The 24,321-nt window shown below is 37.7% G+C and overlaps 1 long non-coding RNA gene across 1 annotated transcript in view; it reads right to left on the reverse strand.

Annotated features, from left to right (window-relative positions):
• Positions 1-531: 531 nt before the first annotated feature.
• The window catches only part of LOC119864204, a 67,912-nt gene continuing 44,122 nt past the window's right edge, over positions 532-24,321 (reverse strand). The window contains exon 3 of the long non-coding RNA XR_005373306.1: positions 532-3,541. This is a non-coding gene — a long non-coding RNA (uncharacterized LOC119864204). The remainder of the gene's footprint in view (positions 3,542-24,321) is intronic.

The following is a 24,321-nucleotide window of genomic DNA, read 5'->3' on the forward strand; positions in this document are numbered from 1 at the left end:
GCGCAGAGCCCCGGCGCCCCGGGGAGGCGGCGGGGCGGGGTCCACACCGCGGCCGAGCACGCACGCCCCGGCGCTTGGGCGCTGCGCCCCCCGGGGTCTCCAGGGCGAAGGCCGCGCTCCCGCAGGCCCCGCCGTCAACGCAGCCGCTAACGCACCCCGCACGGCGGGCCCTCGGCAGCTTGGGGGTTGTGGGCGGCCTCCCGACCGCACCGAGAGCCCCCCGAGCCCGCCGCGGCCGCAGCACCCCGACTCCCGCCTCAGCGGCCGCCATCGCGCCCGAAGAGCGAGCTTTTACGACAGCTCCCAGAATGCCCGCGGCCTACAATTCCCACAATGCCCGCGGCCTACAACTCCCAGAGTGCACCGGGCGGCGCGCGGCGAACCCTGTGGGGGCGCCGGGCCGTGAGCCCCGCTGCCCTCCGCGGGGTCCCAGCTGCTGCACCGCCTTGCCCCGGCGCCCGGCCGGCGTGCCCTCTGTGCCACGCGGCGCGCTCGTGCCCTCTCGCTGCCCTCCTGCCCCCCTCGAGCCGCCGCAGCTGCCCCCCGGGGTCCCGGCGGCCGGCTGCTTCCCTGCGCGGTCCCCGGAGCCCTCCCCGCGGGGCCAGACACTGGGAGGGGGGGCGCGGTTAACATGCCCCTTCACCTTTTTAATTTTCTGGCATTTTCCTAGGTTGTGGTAACACGGATATTCCGGTTCTCAACACTTACCAACTCAAAAACCTGTGCTTCTAAACTCTGGGCACCAACCACAGAGGAGGGCAGTCCTACAGCTGGCTGCAGTGGTCTCTAACTCCACGTTCCCTAAGATGAACTTCCCCCCACCCCCCAAAAAATGTATGCAACTCCAAACAAGTCCCAGTAAGAAACGTAAGGCATGGGCAATCTATCTTTTCGATTTCAAGTTCTTTTTTTTCTTTCTTTTTTTTTTAAAGGAAAAACTCTGTTGTGCCAATATATACTGTTTTCCCTTTTCCTTTCGATTGATAGAAAAATAATCAGAAATAGCCTGCACTCCTACTTTATCCCTTTCTGACCTTAAAAACTAGCAAGCAATCAGCCAAAAGACAGTTTCATATAGTTTGAAAAGAAAACCCAGAGTGCATTCTTTGAGAAAACTGCACAATCACACATTTTGCTGATGAGAGAACCCCTTTTAAAGTTCCTCGTTTCAATTAAAAATAAGTTTTTAAAATGCACTTCTTTTAAATACACTGCCCATAATTTCAGTAAAGATGACAATCGTATTTAGGGGTCACTGTATCATCAATATAAGTTAAATGTGTAAGATACTCTTTACACAAACTGTAACTTGCTCAGACGTGTAACCGACTGACACACAGAATAATTGTTTGGTATTTGATGCATGCACGAAAAACAAAACTAGAATTCTCCTACAGTACCTGCTTTTTTTCTCCTACCAAAATATAAAATGAAATGTACATAAGGTCTGATTTTAACACGGAAACATTTTGCCGTTTGAAAGGGCACTCAAAATGTATCATGGATTTCAAATCACAAAACTTAGAAATCCTAGCACACACACACAAAAAACCCCCAAAGTCTTTTAGGAAAGATACGTCTTCAGCAAAACTCAACAAAATCTAATTTTAAATTTAAACATGACCCTTAACATTACATTTAGCTTATTAGTAATTTTTTTTGATTTAGTAAACTACAATAAGAAAATACTTCTGCATCATTCTTCTTTTTTCATTCATGTTACTGTATATGGTTTCATTAACAATTAAGATGTTATATGTCAAGACATAAAATATATATGTATTTATATATTTTACATCTTAGTTTATTATACTATCTTAGCTTCTGTATTTTTCTAATTTTAACAACATCTTATCTTGGTTAGAATTTAGCTAGGCAAAGTTGCATTTTTTTCTATTTTTAAATATCTGCTAGACCATAAAAATATAAACCATATTTTATATATTATTCTTCTGATGTTAAAATATACGATTCATAAGAAAGTCTCAAAAACAAGTCAGAAATGAAACTGATCTCTTCATATATTTATAAAATGCTTACAACTCTTTTCTCAGTACTATAAAATTATATTTTCTATTACAAGGTTTGTTTTTTTCCATTTTTTATCTTTTAAAATATAAGATTTAAAAACTGACATATTAAAGGACTTTATTTAAAGAGTACATTAGAAATAATGTTAGAATCTTTTTCAGATTACCAAAATTATTTTTTTAAAAATAACTTAGAAGTTTAATATATCCTAATTAAGTAATTTAAGTAAGTCTTAACCTATATGCTTGATATTAATATGAATGTTTTTATAAGGAGAAAAATTTATTCTTGAAATGAATTTTTCAAATCCATATAAAAAATTTAGTACTTTTCTCTCAAAGTTTTTAGATTCTGTTTAACCACATGAATTTTTACGTGTATTTCTTAAAAACCGAAACCTCTATACTGTGTCTCTTAGAAATGTTTATATGTAGCTGTTTCATGTATTTAAAATCAGGAGAAGTCTTGTTTACTCTCCAGAATATAAATTAACAGAAGACAAACATTGCAATTTATTTCTTTTTCCAAATGTGGTACTGGTGAGAAGGCTAGAATGTACAGATTTGCATATTTTACAACAGATTCTATATATAATTTCTCTAACTGCTTCTTTCGTTCTTTTAACTTCATAAAATACTTCAAAGCATCTCTAAATTTTGTTTAGACGTTTTAATTGTATTTTTAGTTTATCTGCTTTAAAACATCTAATTTTCATAAATGTGATTTATACTGTTCATGCAAGTAAACTGCACTAATAGAATTACTGCCAAAAATTGAGTGAGTTGCTAATATTTTAATATGCTTAAAAAGTTAGCTGTCTTCCCTTTTCATATGTTACCAGTATGACACAAATAGAAAGTGAAAAGAAGTTACACACAAAGGAAAGGCTCTTGCCTGATTAAACAAATTGTTTATATTTACATTTTGACCCTACAAAGCAATATTTTCCTAGCATGTGAGTATATCCCAGAGTTTAAGCTTCTTTGTTACCGCCCAAACCTTAAATAACTTTATTTCACTGGCCTGCTTTTAAAGCAGTGACCAGTCTTTCACATTTATCAAAATAGTCTATTTTTTTATTATCACATACGTTCATATTTATGTTTAGGGATATTCTAGGTGTCCCTAGATTTTGCAAAATATAATTTTCATTTTGTTATATCTTAAATACTTGGAAAAGATCCTGATGGGAATCCTATTATAATGTCCGTCTATTAGAAAATGCAAAAAAAGGGACTTTTTCCCCCCCAGCAAATGAATTTTTTTAGTGAAAAATTTTCAACTAGTTTGTTTTATTTAACTTAAAAACCCAGCTCTCTATCATCTTTATAATATCTTATATCAGTTAGCATAGGCAAAGCTTAAGTTCATGATACTTCTTTCCTCTAAATGAAATGTTCTCTTTTCAATAGATGGATAAACAACAGAAAACGTTTCCTTACCTAAAGATGAAAAGTTTCACCTTTAAAAAAGTCTCTGAGGTTCTTTAGAGGATAAAACTTGACATTTCCTATAGAAATAAAAAAGATACAAGTTAATGATTATGATCACTCTAAAAAATCATAATAGGATGATGTATATTTGAATTTTTTGAGTCCTAATTTTAAACAGCAAGGTTTAAATATAATTAAATTAAATCAGTGCTGCCAATTAAAATATCATCCTCATTTTATTTTTTTTTCATCCTCATTTTAATCTAAAATTTTGCCACAGAACCATCACAAGGTAATAGTTTCCTATACTTAGTTGTCCCACACTTTATTCTGCTATTGACATATCATGTGGATCTTATTAAAGACTCCATAATTTTAATACTCCTTGATATATATCATTAACTATCCTAATCCGTTTTAATATGTTTTCTAATACATAATAATGTCTGTTTTACACGTAGTTTCTATAGGCTAAATTTCTAAATATGTGAGAGAAGAAAGTCCAAATCTTAAACTTTGTAATTTTCAAAGGCTTTTCTGGCTTCAAATCAATTTCCCAAAAAAGAGTTATTTAACACATGACATACTCTAAGAAACAGTAAATACTTTAAGACAGAGTAAGACTTAGACCGAATATTTAAAAACAATTGTCATGCTCCGCCCTCTCCCTCTTTCTGCTCATAATTTTTCCCCATTTTAATACAAGTTTACATTCATTAACTCACACTCCTTCTTTCCAAAGAAAAATTATCTTCTGCCTAGAAAAATTTCAGAATCTTTACATTTTCCCTTAACTGCATGTAAGGATCTACTATTTCCAATTCCAGAAGGGGAAAATGAGTATTAATTATACTATTTCTCCCCTAAATTTCTTTTCATAGAGCTATTTTGTAATGCTTCCCTCTACATGACTCTGCTATGCCCCACTTTGCTCTTTTTTTTTTTTTAACAGACCAAGAAGATTTGTCTGACTTTCCTTTCCCCAACATTCGAGGGCACATTCTAATTTTGTTTTTGTGTTTTGATACATATACCAGTCCGGCTAATGCCACCTCTCCATACTCCAAACACGACCAGTGTTCACTCATCTCGAGGGACTGGTGGGCTTTCGTTCACCAGATCCCCCCGTTTCCTGTTCTTCACCAGGACATCCCATTTGGAGTCCTCATAGGGATGAATAAGGTTGGAGAGCATGGAGGGTTAGAGCCACGGGCAAGAAAGCTAAGCACAGATGCCACCAGTCACGTCACCGAAAGTGTCCAGCTCCTAGCCTTAATGCTTTCCAGCGAGAGGGAACCTATAAAACTCATATGCCCAAGCACTAAAATGGTCCTTTTTGTTACATCACCTCTTGACTACCTTTGACTTCCTAAGCCATCGTTTGTTTGTTTTTAATATGTCCTTTGTGGTCCGAATGATCGTGCAGGTGCAAAGCAGAGGTTTCTTTTGAGGGTCGGAGAACTGCGCAGGGTCCAACCAATTTCTAGGTCAGAAGCAGCTCGACCTACTGGGCCTCCACCCAGACTGAACGCTTGACTTGGGCCTCTCATTTCGCCTTCTCATCTGCTCCTGATAAGCCTGTAATCATGCAGTTTCTTGGTCTCCAATTTGATTCCATCACACAATGTGACAAGACCAGCAGGTCATCATGTGGGAGCCCAATCAAAAGGCAAAAAAGACTTAGACTATCGGGCATTCGTGCTTCAGCTCTACCCATTTCCCTGAAGCCTTTTTCCCAGCAATGGAGGTGGGCTGTGGTGTTGGGCAAGGTGCAGGGGCACAGTATGGAGAACCTCCAGTAGCCCCAAACCCCTCCACAGTGCAAACAGTAATATGGCCGGGAACAATGGCAATATTTTTCCTTTTTAATTAAAAAAAAAAAGCCCAAACTAAAAGCCTCTTTCTAAAATACTGATATGGTAGGTGAATGCTTTTTGTAAAAAATAATACACAAATGGGTTCATAGTCATAAAAATCCTCTCCTTGCTTCAGCCTCGGTGCTGTTGGCTTCTTTTCCTCCACGTAATCAGAGGAACTGGTCCTCATTCAGTAATCCCCTGCTATTGTAACTGGGGAGCAAGCACAGTGGGGAGCCTCTAAACCCCTCAGAGAAACTCCCTCCAGCCCCACCTGGCTCTGTGAACTGTAAAGGGAGCCCACCAGAGCATTGCAAGTCTTCAGAAAGAGGATTCCTGCCCCACTCCCCTGCTCAGAACTCCATGCCAAATTAATCTGACTCATTAGTTTCTATTGAGACGCTCCGTTATTTAAAAGAAAGCACTAAGCATATACTTAGTGAAAAGTGATTTTTTTTTTTTTTTTAGAAAGCCAAGATTTATTCATCCTAAACAGTAAGAGATTAACGTTAACCACTTCCCAGTTTCAACACCAGCTGCAAATGGATTAATTCATTTGCTGGAACAATCAACACTGCCAAACTCTCTCCCAAACTTCCTTTCCATTTTAGGAAACCAAGTTCTTAGGAATAATAAAATAAGAGTTTTCCTTATCACTGGGTTTGAAACGTTAACTACAAATCCAATCTAAGACTGTCTGGCATAAAATTAAGAGTATCCTCTCTCTCCCCCTTCTTCTCCTTCTTCCTCCCTTCTATTCCTCCCTCTTTTAATTAGGGGGGGAAATCCTAGTCTTTTGTACCCTGCCTTCCTAGCTGGGTATGACTCCAAATGGAAGGAACTCCCTCCCTCTGTCTCTTCCTCCTTACTTGAAATCCCTCTTTAAACACACCAAAATTTTTCCTGGTTTCACTGTACTGTGATGCTGGCTAAATTTCACCAAACTCTATCTTCACAGAAACTGCAAAATGTAAAATGAGGGGGTTGTGCAGGACAATCTCCAAGGTCCCATTTAGCACCAGCATTCTATATGTGTCTCCGATGATCCAGAGAAATTGGAATAACTCCACAGAAGCACCCAAACTGGGGCCTCACTTCTGTACGTGCTGCTGCTGTCACTGCACGCCTGTAAACTTTTTGCTGAATTACAACACAACACACGTTTTTCTGCCTTTCGGGGCTAACGGTCCCCTCTTCACTTTGCTTCTTCAACCCTAATACTTTTCTTCCTCTAAGAAACCGTTCTGTATCACTGATAATGCTAACTCCATTCTTTCATTAAAACCATCACTACCACCAGCAGACTTTTCCGGACCTAACTGGGGAATCTCTTAATAACACTGTAACACATTTTTGTAAGAAAACTCCAATGTTCACTTACCCAGGCCTACGGTCCTCACCCTCATCTATAGCATTCCGGGAGCTTTCTAGGCGACAGGCACTGTTCTAAGCACGGCACGTTTAATCCGAACACCCGGATAATGCGGATTATATTATCATCCCCATTTCACAGATGAGCATATTGAGGCAAACACAGCTTAAGTCATTTGCTTGAGGTTTATTTCTAATGAGTGAAGGATCCAAGTCTGAAAACCACACATTTTGGATACAGGGCTTGCACCCTCAACCCCCTGATGTACTGCCTCTGCTTGATGATTTCCATGGACCCTCCCACCTCTAAAATTCTCTGATCACCCAGCACTTGATTCTCTCAGTCTTCTAACAGATAAGTTAGGCCTAACCAGAATATCCACTTTATAGTGTTTTTGGGGGAAAAAATATGAAAGAAATGTAATGTAAGGCACTCAAAACAGTGCCTGGCACAGAGTAAAGAGTTTGAGGAAATGTCATCAGTTATTTCATGGGAGAGCTCTCAGTTTGCAGATGAAGACACATCTTCATCTCTAGTTAGGTCACTAGTTAGTGGAAAGACTGGGACCTAGGAGTAATGCACCTGCTTCCTTAAAAAAAAAATACCATTTATGAATGCAGTGTTAACTTCAGATACACTTAAATTTTAAGATTTCAAAAAACGATGTACTTGTGTTTCGATGTTCTTGTGTTTCTCAGGCTGGGGCTTTACCTACTGAACTGGACTCTTCTTGCTGAAAGGCAAATTCCAAGCAATCAAGGATTCTGGACTTGCCTGCGTCCGCCTCCTAACCCATGGCTAAGCTTTGCTACCAGTAAACCAACAACCTCTAACAGCTTTGGGAAGAGCGAGCTTTCCAGAGGCTTCCCGTCTGTTAAAAGTCACCCCCACATTGGGGCACCCGGTGGGGGAGCTCTGTGGGCTGAGCGCATTCTCTGGATTTCGGCCCAGGTCGGATCCCAGGGTCGTGGTGTTGACCCCGCGGTGGGTCTGCCCTGAGCACACAGTCTGCTTTGGAGTCTCTCTCTTGCCCTCTGCCGCTCCCCCTGCGCGCTCTCGCTTTCTCAAATAAATACCTAACATCTTAAAAAAAATTGCCTCCATATTGAGTATAGGTTGAAAGTCTTTGCAGATGGTGACAATGACCTGGTGGGATGCATTTCTCACCAGAGGCCCCATGCTTGAGCAGGAGCCCACTTTATATTTATTTATTGAGAAAAACAGTGGCACCTGTCCGGCTCAGTCAGTAAAGCACGCAAGTCTTCATCTCAGAATCATGAGTTTGAGTCCCACATTGGGAGGTAGTGTTTACTTAAAAAGAAATACGGGTTCAGGAGGAAAGATCTCCTTCCCTGTATAAAGAAAACTGGGGCTTGCAAGGGTTGTGCAGGTAATATTAATATTTTCAAATCAGTGTGATATATTAAGTGTGATAACAGTAGATCTGAGTATGCATTTGTGTACAGTAAAGAATCAAAGCGCATAACGTCGACACAGCTGAGGCTGGGCTCCGCACTAGAGTTCTACACAGAACTACTTCTTCACTGTTGGGGGTATATTTTTTTCCTACGTCTTCATGGCAGTACATCAATAAACCACACACATTTTGTTATCAACAAGTGCTATGCTAACACATCAAAAAAGTGTTACGTTACTCGGGTACAACTCAGCCACTGTCGTGATAACATAGTTAAATAACATATGTAAAAGACAAAAGAAGAATCTGTAAGAAGTGCGTTAACCTGGTAACTCCAAACAAGAATAGAATGAAATAATCTTGGCACAGCTTATCTTGTCATGATTTGTATCATTATCTTCGGACTTTCAGTTAGCTTCTAGCATCATATCGGCTCCTCTCACTGCTTCTCAGGTTCTTATCGCAGAAGCCAGGGCTCTCAAACCCCTTCCCTTCTATGATCTTCTTCAAGGAACATTGTCCTGAGGTCAGTGCCCCAAACTTCTTAGCATTTAGCTCAAGCCAATAAAAAGGAGTACACCTTCGTTTGTAATGTCTGCCACATGCCTTTCTTCTAGCTTTAATCCTAGACTTCTGAATGCATTCAAAAAATAAAATAAGTGATGTTTTTGCCCCGGACTTTCATTTTGTACTGGTTTGTGCATTAATGGCCACACCCTTAAGAACTAAAGCGCCACCTGAGAATGTTCAGTCTATCAGTCTGGAAACATTTCAAATCTGTGGTCCACTCTGGTGCACACACAAATAATTATCTCAACAAGGTTTTATTTTATTAATATGTGTGGTATTTTTTAACACTAGGAGATTGGATGTCAAGTTGTTTTTTTTTTTTTTTAGAATTTGTTTTGGAAACTTTCAAGCAAAGAAAAGTAAAGAGTGTAACACACATCCATGCACGTTATCTATTTAACAGTTAACAGTCATATTTGCTTTGTCTTTCTTTCTTTGCTGAGGTGCTTGAAAGGAAATGACAGACACCATGGCATTTTACTCCTAAATGCCCCGTTGTGGGCATCTCAGGGGTAAGGACATTTTCCTACGTAACCAGAACGCCACGGTCAGTCCTACAAAACTGACAAGAAGGCCCCGCTTCCGAGGCCATGCCCCACTTGGGGAGGCCGGGGAGAGGCAGAGAGAGAACCTGAGGCAGTCTCCATGCCCAGCTTGGAGCCCACCTGGGGCTGGATCTCATGACGCTGAGCTCGTGACCTGAGCCAAAATCAAGAGTCAGGTGCCTAACTGACTGAGCCACCCAGACGCCCCGGCCAGATTCTAATTTGCCTGTTGGAGATGTTACGATAAATCAAACACTGATACACACTGGGTAAAAGAGATGGTGGGATTTCGAATATATATTTTCCCTCCATAATCAGCGTGCATTGGGGAGCAAAGGGAGTGGGACAAGGGGCCACAAAACCCTAAATACAGTCACATAGTTTTAAATGGGCTTCTTTTGTCTAATTATTCAGTACAGGTCTACACAGTCCAATCTGCACAAGATGCAAAGGTGGTAATTTTCTGTAGAGTCAAATTCATTGAAACTCAGAGGGAAAAAGAAATCACTTCTCCTTCCATTTAGTTAAGATTACAATCCATCGGAGGAGGGGATAACTGGATTAGCTGGGTTTTTGAGGAGTAAGAAATAAAGAGGATTTTTTTAGAGGGTGAGGAGAGGAGAGACTAGGAATTGACCTGACATAAATTTTAAGTCCTGCTCAGTCATAAAGACCAGGGTAAAAGGTCTCTCTTGTCCTTTTGTAGGAAATAATCAGAAGGAGAAATAGATAAGCCAAGATTATCTTTTTGCTTCAATTCTGTCTGCAAACTACTTGCTTTTCTAGTAATGATCATGTATATAGGAGTCTCTCAAAAATCGATGTAAACAAAAGGAGACAGTCAAGGGTTTTGCAAGCTCTGACACTTGAAACTATCTCGGGGGCTATTCCTTCACAGTACTGAGGGGGAGAACACTGGTTGGAACATCCTGTCTTAACCTTTATGTTTCGCGTCTTCCCCGTGTCCCTGAATCCACAAAATCACCTTAATAATGTGTGCGACGTTATTGTTTTAAGATTATCATTTTAGGGGCGCCCTGCGTGGCTCAGTTGGCTAAGTGGTTGCCTTTGGCTCAGGTCATGATCCTGGGGTCCTGGGATCGAGCCCTCATTGGGCTCCCTGCTCAGCTCCCTGCTTCTTCCTCTGCCCCTCACCCTACTCGTGCTCTCTCTCTCAAATAAATAAATAACAATCTTTTTTAAAAATATCATTTTAATTGATTTATATATGACTGCAATAATTAAGGACACGCACACATTTTTTCCCCCACTGAGGTGAAACTGTATGGGGAACAAGATAAAGGTGTCTCTTCCTTCCATTGTAACCAAAGCACACCATGTTATCCTTTTCTCCATTTCCCCCCTCTTTTTAAAAAGGAACTATAAGAAATGTATAAGGAGACAATATTTAAATCTGATAGTGTCAGAATTGAGGAAGGCATGGCCATCAACACTCAGCCATATGCCACCCCCTTAAGAACCTCATTCTGAAAGACACGCCAACATGCCCATGTGCCCATTTGCAAAAATACATGCATAAAAATGTTTACACTTGATATGGTAATTTATGTAGAGGAAGTCAAAGTGAGCTGCTTCCAAAACGGGACCAAAGGAAGTGTCGGAAACCAGAACCAGAAGAGAGTCCTCAATCTTTTCCTTTAGTCACCAAAAACTTTCCAGAAAGATCAATAAATAACTTAGCTGCTGACCACCTCCCCTTACCATTCTCCTGAATAAAGGCCTCAATGCAAGAAAAAAATGGCAAATACGCAAGAAGTAAAAAGAGCTGTAAAAGATCTATAGGATCCTAAAACTCAGAAGTCTATCCCTGACCAATGACATTGGCTGCAGAGCCCCCCAGGGCTGACCAGGATGGACAGCCAGCTGTGCCCACATCATCCCTGCTTGCCCGCGCTCAGGGATGTTACAAGAAACCACCTCTAAATAACACATACTCATACATACACCAACACTACAAAAAACTTTAAATGCCTCCCAGGAAAGGGATTTTTTTCCTCTAAAGAGTTACTTTGCCAGTGAAGTTTACAGTACAAGCAGGCATCCCACTGCCCAAAGAACAGAATGTCCGCCTCACCTACTCGTCTAATAAACACACCGATTACCTCTACCCGCCTGGTACTAGAAACATTGGTCTTTAAAGTCAGAAGGAGCCTTGGAGATCATCTAATTCAACTTCTTCAGTCTGCGGAGGGAGACAAGAGAGGTAAAATGACTTACCAAGGCCATATGGCTTTCTGAACTGATTCTCTTCTCCGATAGATGACAAAGAGCTCAAAAGAAGGAAGTGACAACTAAAAAGCCAGGGATAGGGTAGAGAATACCTACCAAAACCAAAAGACTGAGGGTTGACCTTTTGGACAACTTTTCAGAAGAAGAAAAAGAGGCTGCCTATTTGCCCCATCCTTCTTTTCTCAGGTCACTTGCTGACCACACACACTGCAGAAGTGGGGGGGTCACCCACCTGCCCCCTGAATGGTCTCCACCTGCCTGGGGTGGTGAGAAGGTGGGAGGAGGGACAGAGCAGGACATGCTGCGGGACGTGGAGCCTTGCCAGAACCCAGGATCATGACTGGATCCCTACAGAGGCTCAAGTACTGATAAGGGGGCTCCTTTCTCCTGGGGCCCAGAGCTCATCGCAGTGGGTAGCTGCAGGGTACCTCTAGGCCAGAGCTGCTAAGAGTGACAGAGAGAACAATTCCTACAGTGAAAAGAAATGGAGGGAAAGAGAAAAAAATGTATATAATTTTTCATTGTTCATTCAGTCTCCTGACATGGGGCCTTCCTGTCTTCTGGTATTAACTTTAATGGTCTCGTTTAACAGAATGGCTCAAAAGGAGCTCAGCTGGTGCCTATTAGGATTGACCACACTCTGGACAAATTAGAAGCTGCCTTTAGAAATTCTGAGGGAAAATGTTTGAAAGGTCCCCCCACCCCCTTTTTAAAAAGGTCATGTTATAGTTGTTAGCATGTATTTTAAAATTTTTTTATAGTATTAAAATCCTTATTCTAATCTTTTAAAGTAGTTGCCAAAAACAAAGAAATCTTAACGTGTAAATTGTGTATTTCTAAAATATATTTTAGAAAGTTCTCTTGCTGCAAGAGGACTTGGAGCTCTCTTATTAAATCCTCATAGACACCTGAGATCCCTTACTTTCTCCTCAATCTGTATCTGTTCAAAAAACCTTATAGATTTTTTTTATCCCTGCCACACCGTCAACCATCTGTTTTCTGTCTGCACAAAACTTAAATTTCCTTTGAAGTCTAAATCGTGTGTCCAAGCATCCAACAGCCCTAACTTTTGAGAGACAGAGGTACTCTGTTTTTTTGTTGTTGTTGTTGTTACTTTATTTTATTATTTATTTATTTATTTAGAAGAAAAGAAACCCACTAGACTATTAGGATTTCATTTGGGGGCGTTAGGGCCAATGCGAAGCTTCAACAGAGGTGACATTAATTAAGGCAATAGAAAACTTGAACATCTTTTCACCTATCAAGTTAGGTTCTTAAAAGGAGATGAACTTTTAGAAACACAGAAGTTGAGATAGATGAATATCCAACCTTGGCCCAGGCCCACATCTACACGTTGGCAAGATACCTCATTGCAGGGCATGAAGACAAAAATCCTTCTGGCTGTCAGAGATACCTGGACATACATCCAGGTGTAGCTTGGAACCTTGCTATCTTGTCAGTAAATACTTCTCTAATGTTCATCATCATCCCAAAAGACAGGTTGTCAACATCCCAAAAGACAGGTTGTCAATGCTTCAAGATGACTTATAGGTTACATAGGCCATTTTTCATATATTGTAGATATGGGGACAGATCCAGAAAAGAGGAGTGCCCAAAGTCACACAATCAACAGGCTTGAAAAACCCAGAACGTCTGCCTCCCATCCAATTCTCTTTTTATGCCCTGGAATTTCACCTTTCCAAAATGTTTAACCACATACCACACACACCACCTCATTTAATCCTGTAAGAAATCTCTGCAGTAGATCGAGTGCCATCCTCATTTTCCAGACAAAGAAATTGCTATAGAAGTTTACACCAAGTCACTGCCAGATTCAGAATCAAAATGTGGTCTCTTGACACCGAATTGGTATCTGAAAACAACAGTTTCTGTTTAACTAACATCTACATTTGTACTTTATATATTATGATTTCTCTTCGGTTATCCCAATTTTTTTAAGAAGCAAACACAAAAAAACATATAGTATTTGATTTGGAGACAGACTAAATACAGTTACCTTGAAAAAAAGTTCTCTCACTGCATCCTCCCTACTAAGTGTTTCTGGAGAATGTATTGATAGGCAAAGTCCCTTCGGGACCTACCATCAGCTGTAGTCACGGCTGGGAAGTCCAACCCTGTGGGCTTTCCTATTTCATAGCGATCATTCAATACAGAAAAAAAGCTATATTCTGAGTCATTAGGAATTTACCAAATAAAATTGGTGCTAAGGCCCACTGAGCCTGCGGCCAAGGTCGTATGTCCTCCATGGAGATAGAGAAGTGACACCTGAGGAGGGAGACATCGCTGCGCAGGCTTAATAAGCTCCACGAATGGGGCCACTGAGGGGTTCCAATCATTGACCATTGAGCTCTTCTAGACTAAATACCCCATAATCTATGTTGGTTTGCCTGACATTGAAAACTCAGAAGCAGAGAAAATTGAGCAAATACCAAGGACAAACAAAAATATAATAACAGTAGCTTTCTTGAGGTACATTTAGAGATAATGAGCCAGATTGAACTCCTGTTGGAAACAAAAACACCGCACACGACCACAACTCGAATACCGAGACATTGTAGGACTCCATTAGAATCACTTGACACTGCCCATTTGGAAAATTGTGATCATATAAAAATTACTATATTTTGTCAAGTAGTCTGGATAATTTGTTCAATGCAAAGAATTGCAAATAGGCTTTATCAGAATTGGCAATTACCTAGATCTTTTCAAGTTTGTGGACAGACCGAAATAAAGATGTTTCTTCACCCCTTCCATTTCTCCCACCCACACCCCCCGTATATGTTTCCCTCAAAAAATATGCCTGGGTAAATCAACTCCCAAATCCAGTAACATGGGAAAAGATTGGTAGGGATGGGATCATGTTTGGCCAAATAATTGCTTCATATCAATTACAAACATAGACTCAGACATTGGGTGGAATGTGGTTATGATATGAATGGTATGGGTTATCGTATCAGTAAAGATGAGTGACATCCTTAAATGCTCATATTGTATAAACCCTTAATACTTTTGATTAAGCCAGTCAAATGGCATTGCAAAAGTCAACAGTATTTGTTTGAAAATTCTTTAGATGAATCTCGGAACTTTTTAAGACAGGTTTGAGGTATCTCTGTCAATGGTGCTATACAGTATCACAGTGTAGTTAGAGCCATGAGTACAATAAATAAATAAAACCAAAAGAATGTAAATGTATGTTTCTATATATTCATTCATCTCTCATTTCTTCAACCATGGCTATCATACAGGTTAAAAAAAAAAAGGTTTAGAAAGTTAACACAGCTCTGGAGACTAGCTCTAACCCAGACAAATCTGTATTAGGACATAATGTTTTTAAGTAAAAGTAGCCTGAAGAATTGCAACAGGGAAGTGATCTTCTTGTACGTTTTTCTTGACATTTGTATTTGCACAGCATCTTTTTGGCGGGGAGAGGGTAGCTGATTTTTTTCTACCTGTTAAGTTGTGAGTCAGTGCTCATCTGAATGCCTAACAAATCTTGAGAAATAAAAATGATTTTAAAATTCTAATCAGTAGTGACAGTGAAAAGTGATCAAGTCCAGAGGCATTGTTTGTTGTTGTTGATGTTTTGGTAAATATATAGCCAGTGAAAGAGATATAGTTCATAGTTGCCGGGCATAAAGCAATAATGATGTTACTGAAAATGCTTAAATCTCTCTTATTTGGGGTAAATTTCATATACAAAGTTATTTAGCAAAATGGGATATCACTATAAAAACAAGAGAAGCTGACAAAAAAAGAAAAAAATTTTATTTACCAGATGAAAGAAAGTTTCATTGAGATGGGATCCAATTTCTTTAGCAATTAAAAAAAAATCATTACTTTGGGATATTTATTTTATGTGGCATGTTGCAAACGTTTTAAAAGATAATTTTATATTTCTTCTTATTTGGCATTTTGTGAAAAAAAAGTCATAAGACAAAAACTTCTGGAATAATATTGGGAGTTTAGTATTACTTAAATTAAAACTAGTAAAGGGAAAATTTTGCCAGTGCTTTCAATTTTCTAATAATAATTTTAAAATACAGATAAAAATTTATTAGGCAAAATAAAAACTTCTTGAAAATTTATTTATCATGAGCAAGATTTTAAAGTTTAGCATTATATCAGAATTATGTAATAAAATTCTAAAGAGAGGAATATCATTTAGAATATCTGAAAATACATTTTAGAAATGAACTGAATTTATGTGTTAAGCTTTCATTGACAAAATGGCAAATTCTATAAGGGACCAGAATATCAGTTTTTTAATACTATGAAATTTTAAAAAGTTAATTAAAAATTACATGCTAACAGATATCACTATTAAAAATGTTTTTTAATATCTAGTGAATGGATAATGGTAAATAGTAATAAAACAGTAAAATGCTATTTTACTTTCCCTCTATGGCTCTTATTTCATAAGATGTCGCTACGGATTTTTTGTGAAGTCATGTCATTTTATTTTAATTCGTAAATATATATGTATATATTGTTTTTAAAATGCAACTCATTGTGATCAAGTTCTTTTTTTTTTTTTTTTTTTAAAGCAAAGTCTGATACTTAAACATTTAGATAGCAATTTCAGGAGATACCAAGGCTTATCCCAAACATTTCTTTTAATGTTGGTATAATTCCATATAATCGCTATAAAATCAATTACTGTGTTTTTATAATGTCAGTACATCTGTCTGAAAAACCAAAAAACTTCACAGGGCTATGTTGCCTGGGTGATGCCTGACAACTGGATGGATGTTTGCAAACATCAGGTAGCTAGAACATGTAACCTTTTAGCACCTTCTAAAACCAAGCTGTTCCTCTTTAACTTTCAAAACTCTGTGAGATTAATTCATTAAGAAAGTAAAGAAAAGTAAATGCAACTTGTTAACCATGGAACTGAAGGTTCTAAAGCTGTATTAGACTCTCCCTCTTTATTGATTCTTTCTATGATAATTTTCATGTTCTGCAAAATACCCTTTATTATTATTATTATTATTACCCTGTAGGATGTGTGGCATTTATTTCTGTATCAATGCAAATACTTAGTTTAGTAAGATGTGATTATGATCCATGTTTTGAGTTACATTTTGCATCAACACTGTAATCTGCTGCAGCTGCTTCATGTAAGTCTATGAGTTGGCAAATAGAAAGTTTAAAAACAGTGCTATTATTTTCCTAACGTTCTTGAAAACGTTACCTAGTATACTACAGGTCTTAGATAAAATAAAAATAATCCTTTTCCTTAAATCATTGTTTTAGCAATCTTCAAAAAATAAAATGTGAGAAAAGTTCAAATTCCCATAGTTTCTGCTTCTTGCTACTAGTTTATTTGTATGTAAAAACAAAAATGCACTATTTTAATATGCATTTTAAGAGCCAGTAAAGAAATATGTGACTAGTTCTCAAATGTATATTCTATCTTTAGAATTTACAAATAAATTGAAGTAAATTAAAGGTTTATATTCCTAGGAAAGGGGACAGAAATCTGAGCAGCAGGATACCAACTTTTTTAAATGTTTGGCATTCAAATTAAAAAAATGTTATTCTGCTTTACAATTCTAAAAAGAGATTAAAATAATTGAAAAAGTTTTATATATAGTTAAGATTGCTTTTGGTTTTTAGCAAATGCTTTTAAATAGAATTTCTATCCAGAATATATACTTTTTTATTGTTTTACAAATAGATATAATGCAGAGTTTTTTCAGTTCAATTTTTCAAAAATTCAAATAAAAAGTCCTAAGCAATTAATGCTTGCTTAGCAGCTCTTTGCTTTTCATGGAAATAAAACTTTTAACTAATGAACTTAACTCAGCTTTCTTTTAATATTGCAAATATTGGTATTTCAAAAATCAAGAATTTAAGCTGTTTTTAAAAACAAAAGAAGAATGTTAAATATTTACAATAATTTTATTCCTAAGTAAACATAGTTATGAATTAGAAATAATTCATATTAAAAATCAGATATTGCCTGTGATTCCTTATGGGAGAAAAATAAAAAATTGTATTGGTTTTTAACAGTATCATATGTTAACTATTAGTCCAAAATTGCTTATTTTGGTTTTTTAAACCTTTTTTGAATTATTAAAGACAGATTTCAGGACTAGATTGACAATGAACTTCTGTAGTTATCAATTTGCCTTCATCAAAATGTTCTTACTTGGCAAAAATTTAAACAACGCAGTTTGTAAGGGTAACATCTTCTCTCTGTAACTAAGCTGTTTCTTTTAAAATAATGTCCCCATAAACATGTGATAAACTATCTTGCAGTCTTACAACATATTTATAAGATATGATTCCTATCTCCTTTATCTCTGAACTATAAATTAATTGCCAAAGAAATGGGTTATTTGGGTTATTTGTTAAGAATCAAAATTTAGTTTTTCAGATTCTTTTAGAATGATCTATTTTTACTTTTATTTTGAAAATACATGAAGTTAAAAATATATAATTATATCATTTTTAAAGTAACCATTAGTTTTGGCATTTAGTGATTAAGGCCAATATTTTGCTACAGGTTTTATTAAAGCTTTTGTTAAGAGTTCAAAATATTTAGCCATCTTTAAAAAAATCTTCAAATATAAAATTATACTGAAAGATCTTAAAAGTTAAATTTGGAGAAATTTTAGTTTTTGGTTTTGTTTTCTTTCTACATTTTGTCCATCTAATATCACAAAGTTTAGGCTTTTTGTAAATAGATAACAGCCATTTCATGTCTCCTACTTGGAAACATTGTTTTGATAATATTTTTATTTGTAGAAGAACTGTCTTTTCAATTTTGCATGTGCCTGGAACTTTCTTAAAACAATACTGGAATTAATGTGATTTTGTTGAACGTATTCCACAAGTCTATATTTGCAGAACAAGTGAGATAAATAATAAGCATTTTAAAAAATATTCATTTAACTATTTCTGTTTTAAATATTATGCTTCTAATTTTCTAATAGGGCATATGACAGGTCTTGCCAGTACTCATTTCTGGCTTGAATGAGTTTCAAATTTTGTTTTAATTTAAATATCTGATATATTTCAGGGACTATTAATCTATCTGACTTTTACCTTGAAATTTGCAGTCCAGTTCAGTTTTCTGTGAATATTTATTTTTAAAAAATTTTAAAGATATTCATACTGGGTTTAAAAAATATTTTCAAAAGATTATCTATCTTTAGCTGACTAGATCAATGTAATTACTTTTGAATTTCTGAACCTTTATAATTTCAAAGCTTTGCTGTTACTTTAGCATTTATCAATAACCATCCCCGTGTGCACTAGACACACAGGTAATAATTCCTTTCTTGATTTATATTGTGTAATTCACAAGAATATACAAATACCACGTGAACAAAACCATAGGGTATCACCTCCAGCTGACAAATAGCTTAATGAGTTTCTTTTAACTTGTATTAAATCTTGTCATCTCATCTGGAAAAGAAAGGGACTTGGAGGGTTAGTGTTGAGAAAACTTTTTAGGGGTGAGAAGGAGTATTACTTGATGCAAAATTTGTCTATCCTTCATAAAAATAACTTTAGATTTTCTTGAAAGAAGATTCTCTAAGAGTCTTACTTTCTTTTCCTTTAAATTACACACATTTCATTGAGGTTGAATGCACAGAAAAAAAAAAAAAAAAAGAAAAGAAATGTTCATGAAATTTCTCCCTGACTTAAATCCTATGGTTTTCTTCAAACTCTCAGGGTAAAAAGCAATTATCTGGTGAGTTGATCAGTGAGGACAAACAATCCACATAGTTCAGTCTCCTCGAATCTTCTGTTTTCAGTGAGGGGATTTTTTTTCCCCTTTGAATTATCTGAATAATTGGTCCAACTCTTCAGTTCAATTTGCATGTCTAGACAGGAAACTAGACTGAATAAGGCTTGGAAGGACTGTGATTTTGGAAACTGCTTTTTTTTTTTTTTTTTAAACTGCATTTTGAATTGTAATTCTTACTATCTTCCACATGTCATCTCACCGGCTGCTTGCATCTGAAGCCTTCCAGAAATCTTGTGACATTTTTAAGCAGTCGTTATCTAGAAATATGTATATATACATGTTTTAAAACTTGCCAGGGTCTGTTTTACTTTTCCTCTTCTAAAAGCCTACCACAGGCTTTTACACAGAAAAATATAAATTTTCTCACAGCCCCACCCAGTTTTCATGAACAAATAAAAATACCTCTTTAAAAAAAAAAAACCTCTTTATATGAAAAGAAAAAGTCTTTATTTGTGTTTCTTTGAAACACATTGCTGAATGACTACTTAAAGGTAACTCTTTTTAGAAAAGAACAGAATGGTTTCATTTGTTAAATATGACACTTATTCAATTACATTTTGGTGAAATCCCTTTTTAAAAAAGTTATTGATCATTTCATAAGACAAAAATAGGCTGCTCCCAAAAATCATGTTTTTGTAGGCACACGCAAAAAAAAAAAAAAAAAAAATCTAAAGCTTTATTCATCATTCTTCCAAATGGCTAATGGCAAACTGGAAAGAGTTAAAAATGTGATTGAATAAAGATGATCAAAAGGTGCAAACTTCCAGCTGTAAGATAATCACAGGGGGTGTAATGCACAACGGGATGACTAGAGGTAACACTACTGCATGCTATGTTTGAAAGTTACTAAGAGAATAAGTCCTAAAAGTTTTCATCATTAGAAAAAAATATTTTGGGGGTAACTATGAGTTGCCTCATATGAGTTCAATCCCCTATGAAATGATGGATGTTGACTAAACTTATGTGGTAACCATTTTACAAATATATATGCCACGTGTTTATGCCATACACTTAAATTTATGTAGTACTGTATGTCAATTTTATCATAATAAAACTGAAAAAAAATTCCAAAGTAAAAAAGAAAATATGATTGAATTAAAAGCTCTAATAAATGTCAGCTTATTGCTCCAATAATTGCTATTGCTTTATTGATAAAGCAAGACCATGCATGGAATACTTCATTTTCAGACATTTTAAATAAATTATGCTCCCTCCAGATTAAAATCTGGAAAGAAAAGCTTTAGCCACAAATCCAAAAACCATACACCTCTTTGAATTTTATTAATTAACTGAGCTTAAAACTCAAGGAACATTATTTTTCTTTGCTGTTATTGTTGAGATCCACGAAATGGCTGCTGGGAAACACACTTTTTGGCATCACAAAAGGGACCTGTTCACAATTAATCAAATTGAGCTAATCAAAAGACCAAAAAAATTTTTGAAAACAAAGAGGTTTTGATCATAAATGTCATAGAACTGTTAGACCTCATCCCGATGTTAAAATTCATGAGACTCCCTTCTGAAATGGTCCTATCTTAAAAGCCATTTTGGTTTGGATGCATCTAGATAAATTCTCATCAGCTCTTCCCCCACAAAACATTTCCCCAAAGGGATGAACGTCTTCATTTCTCATATGAGGATTCCTTATTCATGCCCTCTTTATTTCTCAAAGTGCAAAACTAGTACAATTAAGGAGAAAGGAGGGTACGCTAGGAAGTCTGCAACATCACATTTCAGAAACATGGCAAATTCCACCAATTAGTTGCAGTTCATTTCTTTATAAAATCCGGTCACTTCCTTTATCATATATCTTCTTCTGTTTATTTTAAAAGTAATCCTCGGGATGCCTGGGTCGCTCAGCGGTTTGGTGCCTGCCTTCGGCCCAAGGCGTGACCCCAGGGCCCCAGGATCGAGTCCCGCATTGGGCTCCCCACAGGGAGCCTGCTTCTCCCTCTGCCTGTGTCTCTGCCTCTCTCTCTGTATCTCTCTTGAATAAATAAATAAATAAATAAATAAATAAAATCTTTAAAATAAAATAAAAGTAATTCTCAACGATCTGCCTAATACAATGAAAGTGATCCTCCAACTTCAGATAATTAAAGCTATTACTGAGTAGTTGAGATCCACAGGGCTCTGAGAAGTCCATAGGGTTTACGAGGGATTAAAACAGTAAAAGAATAAAACTCCTATCCCCCAAATGTTGTGCCATGCACTGAGCTACCTCATCCGGCATCTCCCTTCCTAGGATAACCCATCTCAGGTTCACCCTTTCCAAGGACAGAGCCCATACAACTTCATAAAACCACTTCAAACTGTTTAGAGTGCAAACTCTTTCCTATTTTTGGACAAAAGGGGAAAGACTAGAGCACGAGCTACATAACTGGTTCTATGACTCAACTAAACCTTCAGCCAGAGGCAGCTTTGGTTTTCAGAAGGGAAGCCTTTACAATTCAGCAGATGGAGATCTGCTAAGATAACCCATAAGTAGGGAGATCATTCACTGTGGATTTTCTAGTGCAGCCCCAATTTCAAAAACTGTTATTCTTTTCAATAAAAAAGTATTAAACATGTACTATATGTGGTGCAAATTTATAAGTCCAAAAGACTTTTTTTTCCCTCAACAGTCTCAATATTCAGGAAAAAAAGACATTCATCAGATAAAATAACCCCATTTCTAGTTGGGGAATTATGTCACTATCAAGAATTTGGAGAATATTGCGACACCTGGGTGGCTCAGTGGTTGAGCATTTGCCTTCGGCTCAGGGCGTGATCCTGAAGTCCCGGGACCAAATTCTGCATCAGGATCCACACAGGGGCCTGCTTCTCCCTCTGCCTGTGTCTCTGCCTCTCTCTATGTATCTCTCATGAATAAATAAATAAAATATTTTTTAAAATTTGGAAAATTTTTCTTTACAATGGATAGAAGCATGAATTCTAAGTCTTCACTCCTCAGGCTCCCCAAAGGGTACAAAATCGAGTAATCAGGGTATGAACTTAGGCGTTCGTTTTGAGGCACACTCTTGACTACGGTCTCTTGACTCTTGATCTGTTATTATATATTCATATCTATTGCATAACCCTAAAATAACCAATCAGTTCAACCAATTCCATCAGTACTATGGGACCTAGAACAAGGCAAGCCTGTTGTTTGACCCTAGAAGCTGTACGTACAAGAGACCCCATCTAGCTGGCCCATTTAGCCATGGCCTTCCTGCTGAGGACTGAAGGAAGGGTTCTTGTTGATAGGCCAACAGAAAGAAGGGAAGGACCTCAGCCTTCTCGTCTATCTCACACACCTACCTGTCAATAGAGTTCTGACTATGGACATGGGTCCATATAGCAAAAGCAGAGAGCTCACAGAAGGTTTTCTCCTTCCGAGGAACCTACAGATCCAGTAGAGAGGGAATGTATGTTTGGACTTTGTGGCCCAGTTGGGTTTTATACATTTCTTAGAAGAACCATATGAAACTTGAAAAAATCTTTTGAAAATCCCTGTTTTTTGCTTTTGTTTTCGTTGTTTGGGTTGTTTTTAGCTGAAAATCTACAAAGCATTTTGATCACCGTGTTTCTAAATTTACTGTTTGTAAGGTCCCTTTAAATTTCTGTTTGAGGGACATGGGTGGCTCAGCGGTGGAGCATCTGCCTTCAGCCCAGGTCACGATCCCGGGGGTCCTGGGATCAAGTTCCACATCGGGCTCCCCACAGGGAGCCTGCTTCTCCCTCTGCCTGTGTCTCTGCCCCTCTCTTTGGGTCTCTCATGAATAAATAAATAAAATCTTTAAAAAAAATTTCTGTTTGAAAATAAAAATAACTCTGTATCGTGTATATTTTATTGTGGTGGTGATTTAAGGAACATTATGTCTCCATGTCATATAGACTCTGATCCTCTTATGTCCTACAAGCAAACAAACAACACTTTCTCGATTATTGTTAACCTACATTATTGTTCCTGGGGCGTTTGAGCTGAATTTCTGTGCAAATGTCTTCATAACTTAAATAAATAAGCAGACCAGTGCTGCCTGGCTCAGAGGTAACAAATAGACCAGGGCCGCTTCTTGTCTTATAGCTTGCCCCGCCTTCCAAAAACTGAAGCAGGATAGTCAGACCTGATTTATGTAATATACCATGCTTAATATTTTGATGGGATGTTGTTGAGTAAAATTATGTATTCAGGAAATTCTAAGTTGGTTTACAAAGAAAAAATATGCTCCGGTTTATAGGCATTTGAAAGTCCTTTTTCATGACCTTGTCAAGTAACTATTTCTTCGTTTTCTCTTTTCTTAAATGATCTCCTTCTAACAATTATACCAAGTGTAGGTGACTTCGGTGCTTTTACAAATATGATTTCTTGATCCTAGGGGTGCTAGTCCTGGTGTTGTTACCAACCTTTGCAGGGTGATTAAAAGTTCAGACCCTGAATTGAGACTGATGAGAATGTGTATCTCGGTCCTCTTAATTCTCTAGCTGTGTAACCTTGAGCAAGCTTCATGGCCTTTCTGAGCCTCAGTTTACTTATCTGTAAAACGGGGATGATAATAATACTTACTCCACAGGATTGTTGTGAGGTTTCAAGGAATAAAAGTTCTCAGTATAGTGGTTGGCACATATTAAGTGCTCAGTAAATGTTGGTGTTTAAAGAGAAGGTGAACAAAGTTTAGAGACATTGATGGGTGTGCCCTCGATACGGCCAAGGCCAGGACCCAGGTTTGTTGCCTTCAAAGCCAATGATGAAGCCCTCTTGCTTTGTTTGCAGTGCAGCTGTTTTAAAGTGTGACTCAGCAATGTTCCTTACTACCTTCTGCCTACATTCTGATCAAACGCAAAAGCACTCTTTCCTCTTAACCAGTGGACTTCAAAACCTTCCATAGATGCCTTTGTGAAAGTTAATGGACAACTGGGTGTTGTCCTGGTACGGGAAAATGCAGCAAAGTTAAGTCATAAAGGCGAATCACTGAGAAAACATATTCTACAAAGATGAGCTTCAGTGGTAGCCCATTGCCTGAGCAGGAGGCTGTGCTGAGAAGCAAGCCGGTGAGACTGAGGCAGGTCTCAAGGTCTTTACACCAA

Source organism: Canis lupus, chromosome 18 (genome assembly GCF_011100685.1).
Source record: "Canis lupus familiaris isolate Mischka breed German Shepherd chromosome 18, alternate assembly UU_Cfam_GSD_1.0, whole genome shotgun sequence".
Lineage (NCBI taxonomy): Eukaryota > Metazoa > Chordata > Mammalia > Carnivora > Canidae > Canis > Canis lupus.